The sequence below is a fragment of the Marmota marmota genome, unplaced genomic scaffold (assembly GCF_001458135.2).
Source record: "Marmota marmota marmota unplaced genomic scaffold, marMar, whole genome shotgun sequence".
NCBI lineage: Eukaryota > Metazoa > Chordata > Mammalia > Rodentia > Sciuridae > Marmota > Marmota marmota.
The window spans coordinates 19,383,379-19,391,864 of NW_026000108.1; the positions used below are offsets into that span (position 1 = coordinate 19,383,379).

General features: G+C 49.8%; 1 long non-coding RNA gene across 2 annotated transcripts; it reads left to right on the forward strand.

Moving 5' to 3' along the window:
* Nucleotides 1-412: 412 nt before the first annotated feature.
* On the forward strand, nucleotides 413-6,093 carry LOC125610855. 2 transcript variants are annotated; one of them, XR_007340907.1, is made up of 4 exons: nucleotides 413-534; nucleotides 2,505-2,637; nucleotides 4,206-4,321; nucleotides 4,552-6,093. It is a non-coding gene; the product is annotated as an uncharacterized LOC125610855 (long non-coding RNA). The 2 variants fall into 2 exon arrangements; XR_007340908.1 differs by lacking the exon at nucleotides 4,206-4,321.
* The last annotated feature ends 2,393 nt before the right edge of the window (nucleotides 6,094-8,486 follow it).

Sequence of the window (8,486 nt, forward strand, 5' to 3'; positions counted from 1 at the left end):
AGGCGCTGAGATCCAATAAATACTCCCATTCCTTGTGGAGCTCCCAACGCGGCACAGATTAGAGGACTGCCTCAGGATGTTCAGCACTGAAACTCTGGTCAGTGCCTTGATCCCAGGCGCCTGTAGCAAGGGCTGATAACTCCAGCTCCCTCTCGCTCTCCATATTGTGGTCTTTGTTCTTCCGCCCGGTGACACTTCAGTAAATCCATGTAGACTGACTTGTGCACATTGCCTTGGTGCCTGCTATGGCGTGAATGTTTGTGTGTGTCCTCTTTTCCCCAGTTTTCAGAAGTCTTAGTCCCCCCCCCCCCATATGATTATATTGGGAGGTGGCCCTTTAAGAGGTAATCAGGTGATGTGGGTGGAGCTCTCAGACCGGGATTAGTGCCCTTAAAAAAGAAAACAGGAAAGGGCTCTTTTACTTTCTCTCTCTCTGCCTGATGAAACTACAAAGAGACAGTGGCCATCTGCAAACCCTTTACCCAGCGTGGGATCTAGCAGCACCTTGATCTTAGACTTCCAGCCTCCAGAATGGTGAGAAATAAACCTCTGTTATTTAAAGCCAGCCAATTTTGGTGATTTGGTGTTGCAGCCCAACTGACTGGGACAGTGTCACAGTGTGAACATCAGAAGAGCGAGAATAAGAACCCAGGGTTCAAATCCTGACTCTGCCACTTATGAACTTTGTGGATCTGGGCGAGGCTGACTCCTCGGGCCTCAGTTTCCCCATCTGTAAAACAGTGCTAATGTCTGTCCTTCAGGGTAGAGATTGGAAGCGATCGTGTGTGATATTAGTTGAGGTCACCGTGCAGAGCGGAAAGACTTCATTACTGTTTGTTGTTTGTGTGGTTATTACATTGAAAGCGTTGGATTAAATAAAATACGGTGTCTCATCTGGGGCTTAAAACCTTGTGAGACAGACACTAAATAACTGCTATACAAGGCGAACAGTCACAGTCACCGTAACTGGAATAATGGAAAAAGCACCATGAGCCATAATAGAGTGAGGACACTGTAATAGAGTGAGGACAGAGGCCAGGTTCCCTGTCACTGCTCCCCTCAAGAGGTGGTGTCTCCTTCCCCTTCCCTTGAAACTGGTCTGGTCCCTACAGCATGCAGTGGTGGTGACTGTGGGTGACCCCCAAGGCTAAGCCATCAGGCTCCTGATTCACTGAGGTGCCCCCTCTTAGACACAAGCTGCCATCCTGAGACATGTCACCTATGTGTGATATAGTTGACACCTCAAGTGAGCATCAACCATCAGTTGCAGGAGTGAGCTCAGTTGGCCAGTCCAGCCAGCCGAGCCCCCAGATGACTTCAGCAGTCCCAGCACCCAGCCACACTTTGTGTTTTGGAAGAATGTCCAGTCAGGCAACAGAACTGTAAGAGACAATAAATCATTGTCACTTTTTTTGTTTTTTCTTTTTGCACCATAGATTTAACCTAGGAGCACTTTACCACTGAGCCACATCCCCAGCCCTTTTTATTTTTACTTTTATGAGACAGGGTCTTGCTGAATTGTTTGTGCTCCTCCTGCCTCGGCCTCCCGAGTGACTGGGATCACAGGCGTGCACCACAGTGCCCAGCTGAATCGTCGTTATTTTTAAGCAGTTAGTTTGGGGCAGTTAGTTATGCAGCCATGGATGATCCAAGTAGGAGTTTAGGAAAGAAGAGTTAATATCACATCAGGTAATAATGGGATGGCTCCTAGAGAAGTGGGATTTGAGAGTGTCCTTGGATAGGAAGGTGACTCTCGGGAGGCTCTTGGGAGGAAGTTATTCCAGAGAGAAGAAAGAGTGAGCATGGAAACCCAGAGGCTGCCCTCAAACAGACATGAGCTGTGGGCAGACCATGTTCGCTGAGAGGAAGGAAGGAAAGCTGGGAGGTGGTCAGGCCAGACCAGGTGGCCTCAGGACCTTCTCTTTGGTTATCAGTAAGCAAAACTTATTCTTGCTCTTCTGGGTGAAGGGGTCTTATGGGAAACAACGGGACATTATGGGTCAGGGAGGCAGCGAGCTGTGGAGAGAACACAACCCACAAAGCATCTGGACCTGTCAGAGAGACGCCAGAACCAGAAGGTTGCTGTGGTGGCTCCCATCTCAGGTGGTTCCCTGGTGGCTCCCATCTCAGGCACCAGGAAATCCCAAGACCTTCACGTGGTTCGTGAGGCCCTTGGCAATGGGTCTCCTGCCCCGGCCTACTGTCCTTCGGTGTCCCCTTTGCTCACTCCCCTACGGTCACCGTGACTCCTTGGTCATCCCTGAAGAGCAAGCCCATTCCTGACTCCACGCTGTTCTTGCTTTCATAGGTCTCTCCATCTGGGTCCTAAATACCACGTCACCATTTTGCTTAGCTCAGAGAGAGGATTAGCTCTTCTTCATTGGGTACTCTGGCATCTCCTAAAGGCTGGTTGCCCCCCCAGCCCCCTGGCCTGCTCTACTTTCTTCCCAGAAATTAGGACTCCCTATCATTGACCTTTGAAACCTTTATCGTTGCCTCCCCAGCTGGACTGTATACTCCGTGACGGTGACGCCTTTGTCTAATGCCTGGAGAAGTTCTTGGCATGGAGCAGTGCCCGACACAAATGGTAGAAAACAATGAATGAATACATGAATCACAGGCAGCCTAGGGCTTAAGGTATCTGTTACTCTCCGGCAGGAGGAATTTGTGGATCTTCATTTTAATTCTCCTCCGTCGTTCTCTGCTTCCTGCTATTTCCAGACAATCCCGCGCCATCAACTCAGTGAGAGCTCTTCCCTCCCAGCTCCTGCTGACTCATAACCGGGCTCTCTCACAGCCCCCCGCACACTGCTCCTCCTCTCCCTGCATCTGTCCAACTTCTGCTCCTGCGGCCTCCTCCTCCTCCTCCTCCTCCTCCTCCTCCTCCCTGGCTTTCCAGGTGAAATTCCAAGATGGAGACTCCCGAGTGCGTGGGCCCACTCTCCATGGAGCCCAAGGTTTGGCCCTTGGACAGTGTTGTGGGTCAGATGCCCATGCTGACTCAGTTAGCAGTGGCCACAGGCCCAGAGCATGGCCGCCTAGCTGTGGAGAAGTACTGTTTCACTCAGCAGAGGTGCATGGAGGAGCAGGTGTCTTCAAGACCTGTTGGCTGTAGCCTGGAGGCCATGCTGAGGGAATCCTACCCTAGGGAGATGCTTAAGTCTTCTGAGCAGGGCAGTCATGGAACAGGTCTGTGTTTTCAAAAGATGACTTTAGCTACTGCTATGGTTTAGATCTGGTTTGACTATGTTTCTCATAGACTCAAATAGAAGCATGGTCCTCAATGTGGTGATGTTAGGTGGTAGTGAAAGTTTTAAGAGGTGAATGGTCATTGGGGACATTGCCCTTGGAAGAACTGATAACATGACTCTTGAGAAGTGAGTTAGTTATAGTTATAAAAGAGTGAGACTTGCCTCTCTCCACTTTCTGGCTTCTTGTTTCACTATGTGGTTACTTTTAACAGGTCCTCTCACCGTTGTGACCCTCACTAGAGCCTAAACTGAATTTTTAGTCTCCAAACTATGAGATAAATGAATCTATTTTCTTTATCAAGTCCTCAGTCTCAAGTATTTTGTTAGAACAGCAGAATACAGACTAACACAGCTACCCCAATGAATAATTTAGTGATAGAAGAAGGTGCTGTGTACAAAAATGGTTAGGAAGTCATGACCAGGGAGAGCAGATAAGGCCACCAACCATGTTGGGATCAAACCTGATGGGGAAGAGGAGCGAGGAAGTGGTCTTGAACCTGAAGCTGTCACTCGGCATGTGAATTCAGTAGAAAACTGAGTCTGAACTCTCTGGAATCATAAAGACACAAGTTAAAGCTAGCAGGTGCAGAGCATGGTAGGGGGTGAGTGAAGACAGACACCTGGGGATATCTCTTACATGGAAAGGGCAGGCAAAAGAAGAAAAACTAGACAAATGGTCTAAACTGGAAATACTTTCACAGATAAATAGAGACTCAGGGAGCCACAGCACCCCATAAAAACAGGTAAGCACTTTCCCTATTTCTTATTCTCTGGCCTGGAGGATCTTGCATGAGACCTTGCTGTTCCGTATCTGAAGCGTCCAGGCTGTTTTCCCACAGCCAGGAAGGATTCTTCTTGGGAATCCACAATATTCTAAAAATATATCTGCAGGGCTGCAGTGCCACAATTAGTGTAGCTGCTGTCCCAGGAAACCCTCGTCACCATTTTGCTTAGATCAGAGAGCGGATTAACTTTGATGTCTGTCTGCACCCCTTGCAAGACACCACCGGCGGTCTGCTCCCTGCAAGCATTCAATCTTCACATCCAAGGGAAGAAGGAGAAAGTGCCGGGTAGGAGCCCAAACCAATTTTTTTTTCAGTGATTGAGATGAAAATATGCACCCTAGGGGGCCTGACATATTTGACTTACATCTTCTCTCCAACTCTCCCCCTCCACAGAAGTACCTTCCCCAGACCCAAACTTCCTTTGGCTTTACCAAACATTAGCACAGCTCAGAAGCCCCAAACCAGCATCTGTGCCATATGTCCTAAGTAATCGTGTTGATTTCTGTCTCTGTTAGGGCTCCTGGCGGCGTAAACTGAAACTGGCTCTGACCATCTTAAGTTCAAACACAGTTTACTGGAAACACATGGGAGTCCTGCAGAGCATCATGATCACTTGAGAATCACCCTGCAAAAGAGGTTCCAAGGGCCTAGGCAGGCAGGAGAGGGCCACAAGCTCATCAGAACATTAGCAATGGGATTAATTCGCTGTGACAACGCCACCTATATTTGTGTCACTGTCGTCTGAATTCTGGGAGAAAGAGATGAATAGGACTTGGTTGGGCCATGCCCATACCCCACAACACAGGCTCACTGACTGTGCAAGGTAGTTTAGATAAGGGGTTAAGAACTGGTCTCTGTAACCAGGTTTGAACCCTCACTCTGCCACTTACAAGCCATGTGACCTTGAGCAAGCCACTTTTGCTATGCCCCAGCCTCCTGCTCTGAAGGAGTCAATTATCCTCGTGACTGCACAGGGCAAGGGTCCTGCAGGTCCTGACACTAGTATTCTACTGCATGAGCAGTGCCCCCAGTGCAGGATTTGCTGGCCAACCAGGAAGGCCGGCCTGAAGAGTCATTCTCCAAAATACACCAGGAGCTGCTACCCGGTGAGGCAGAGGGTCAAGCAGCAGTCACTAGGCTGCCACATCTTCTCCCTCCACCAGGCTGGGATGCCACGTGGACAGCAGACACTGCTGCTTTCTTTGCTGCCTCCCCCAACACCTGAGCTTCTGGCACGCTGGATAGGGCTCAGGGAGCCACTGTAGAATTCGAGAATGTTCCTGAGCTGTCTTTATGAGAGATCAACTACTCCAGGGCTCTGCCCCGAGGAGGCACACAAGAACTACTTGCTGATGGAATTGATAGGATGGTGGGTGATGGAAAACCAGGGGAGTGTGATATTCTAAATAAACCTGTGCACATTGGGATCAAAGAAGGGAAGCTGCGTTTGGGGATCTGGTGGCTGGCAAGTGGTAAGTAACGCTGTTCTGGTGTGGTAAGGCTAATGATAGATTCTAATGACATAGAGGGGGTACTCATTTCTGCTGGACAGTTAATGCTTTCAGGTCATTATGATGAAGACAGAGAAACCACTAGTCACTTGCCACATTACCTTGAGATGGGGTGGCTCATCTGCCACAATGTCCTGTCTCAGCCTGCGAGGTAGTCATCAGAATGTCCCATTATCCTAGTCTCTTCCATTCTGACTGGTTGGTGGGTGGCACTTGGTTGGTTATTCTTCCAAGCTTACTCACAGAGGTATCAGGAATCCCTGATCCCTGAACCCTGAAAGAGCTCCATTCTCCGGCTCTCAGTGACGCGGTCTAGACAATAGAGCAAACTTTGCCTCAAATTCTCATAGAAGTGTGAATCAAGTGAAACCACATCCATGGATATTTCATCTTCTGTTTGGAAAGAGACAGCCCAACTTCAACTGGCTTCTATAAAAGGGAGATGTGACGGCTCATCTGAGCAACCTAGGGGTAGCCTGTTTCAGGTACAGCTGGCTCAAGTGCAAAATGAGCATCTGGTTTCTGTCCATCTCTCAGCTCTCCTGCTGTATCGATTTCATTCTTAGTCCCTAAATTGTGCCCTCATTCCCTTGTAGCTACTATATCTCATGCCCTCAAGGTCAGGTCCAGCTATAGTAGAGTTGAGATAGAGTATGGTTGGCTAATGTGGGTTATATGACCAGGAAGATGAACTGCATTGGCCTCAATCCTATGCCAAACAATCTATGTATTATGGAGTTGGGGGTCTCCCAAGAAACTGAGGCAGAGCAGAAACTCTCTTCAAACTCTGATTCTTGGGATCAAGTCAGAAAGATTTCAGACATGTCACTTAGAATAATAGGAAGGAGTTTATTGAAGGGATCAGGAAATGGGAAAGGGGACACTCAAGGGAAAGAGTGGGTCCTCTCAGAGAGGAGGGTCAATGTGCCTCTCCTGTGCTCCAGTTTTATTGGGGATCCCAGAGAAGTTTCCAGAGAGTCCTGTACAGGTCCACCTCCAGACTTTTGACTGACAGCAGGGTGCCATCAGACTTTCAAGTCCCCACTGTTGTAGCAACTTTAGGTCACCTGGTCCCATGCTGAATCGTTCTAATTGGATTCTTAACCATATATTCTTAAAGATTTTTGTGGTTAGGAGAAACTATCCTTCTCTCCCAGAGTTTCAGGATCTGGTCACAAAAGTCTCCTTCAGGGTAACTTGGATTCCTCTTATCAATATTACTTTGGGCCTGCATTTCTCCTGTAGATAACAAGTAATTTGCTGAGGAATGTGACATATCCTGTCCACTGAGGCCAGGCAGGGCTGCAGGTAAATTGCTTCTTGAAAAAGAAAGCATGTAGGGGTCAGCACAGTGGGCCCATTTTATGAAATTATTCTCTTAACCTAGTGTTCCCACCATCCTCATCTGTCTGTTCCCTACACACAGGCAAGGAAGCGTGGCTGGGCTTGGCAATGCGCTTAACTTTCAGAGCTGGGAAGAAGTAGGATGGTGGCAGTGGGGGTGGGAGGAGCAGACCAGGAGTGTGAGGGGAGTGGTTTCCCAAAAGATATTGGGGCACTATTATTGGGAAAACGGGAGGTGGATCCTGGGTGCTAAAATGACAAATGCCCCTTACACCTGGGTGTTTTCTGTCATGTGATGTAAAGCATGTATCACAGCTTCCCTCTTTGCCGCGAAGACTTTTCTCCGTATCCAACAAGCTCCCGCAGGTGCCTGAGGAGCAGCCACCTCACTACACAATCATCTGTCTTCCCCGTCTGCACTCCGTAGCCCGCAGGCCTGTATCACTCATCGGCAATGGGCTGTGTTGATCATTATTTATCTTTTCATGTATATGTTCTGTGGCAGGATCCTGGAAAGCAGGGGTCACATCTTATTCATCTTGTGTCCCCCATGGCACTTTGCCTGGTGTTTGGGGCATAGCGAATAGTCTATAAATCTGCCAACAGATCAAACAGCTGATTTATATGCTTCCAGAGCTACAACAGTAGATGGTAGCTTGATTCAACTACCAAACTTCAAAGACAGAGGAAACTGTAGATCTCCACACCATTTCGAAAAGATGGTGAAGTCTACCACGAGCTGGACGATCTCTCAGCTCGCTGGTTTAATCCTCGAATCAGTAGGCTCAGTTCACTTTTCTGGACTAAATAATGGGGTCAAGATAAATATCCCCTGTGCTTCCCAGCCCCAGCTGCTGGCATCATGTCTATCTACAAAGGATTGGGCGAAGGCCCCTTGGGCAGGCGGTGTTCAGATACAGCCCATCTGTAAGGGGCACAGGTGCAGAGGATGGCAATCACAGAAGAGGAAGCAGAAGTCTGTCCTCAGTGGCCTCCACCTAAGGCAATGAGCCAGAGCCCCATGGTCTCATCCCTAGGACTGGCTGCTGGCTCTCTGCCCTTTTCAGATCCCCATTTATCTCCTATCGTCCTCAGGAATCCTGATATCTCAGTACAGGGAACAGGGAGAGCAGGGGACCCTCAGGGAAGCCCAGGGACTTGTCTGAAGCTGTGCATGCAGCCATGGTCCCCTCACCGGTAAACTGAGCCTGCTGACTTGAGGATTAAACCAGCGAGCTGTAGAGATGGTCCAGCTCGTGGCAGACGTTCACTAAATGACAGACAAGTGCGGAAGGACAAGAGGGCGTGGTTGGTAGTGGAGGGAGTGAGGTTTGGAGGTGGTGAGTGGAGCGGTGGAAAGCGGAGCCCGGCCCCCGGCAGGGAAGAGGGCCGGTGAGATTCCGCGGGGGATGAAGCTCAACAAGAGCCCTGGCAGCAACCCAGCCCTCGCGCTCGGCCCGCACCAGGGGCAGTCGGGCAAAGAGGGGAGGGCGGCTGCGGGCCCGAGGCCCCGCCCAGTCCCCGCCCACCCTAGGCCCCGCCCCGGCTCCACCCCGACCCCGCCCCTCCCCAGCTCCGCCTCCACCCCGCGCCCC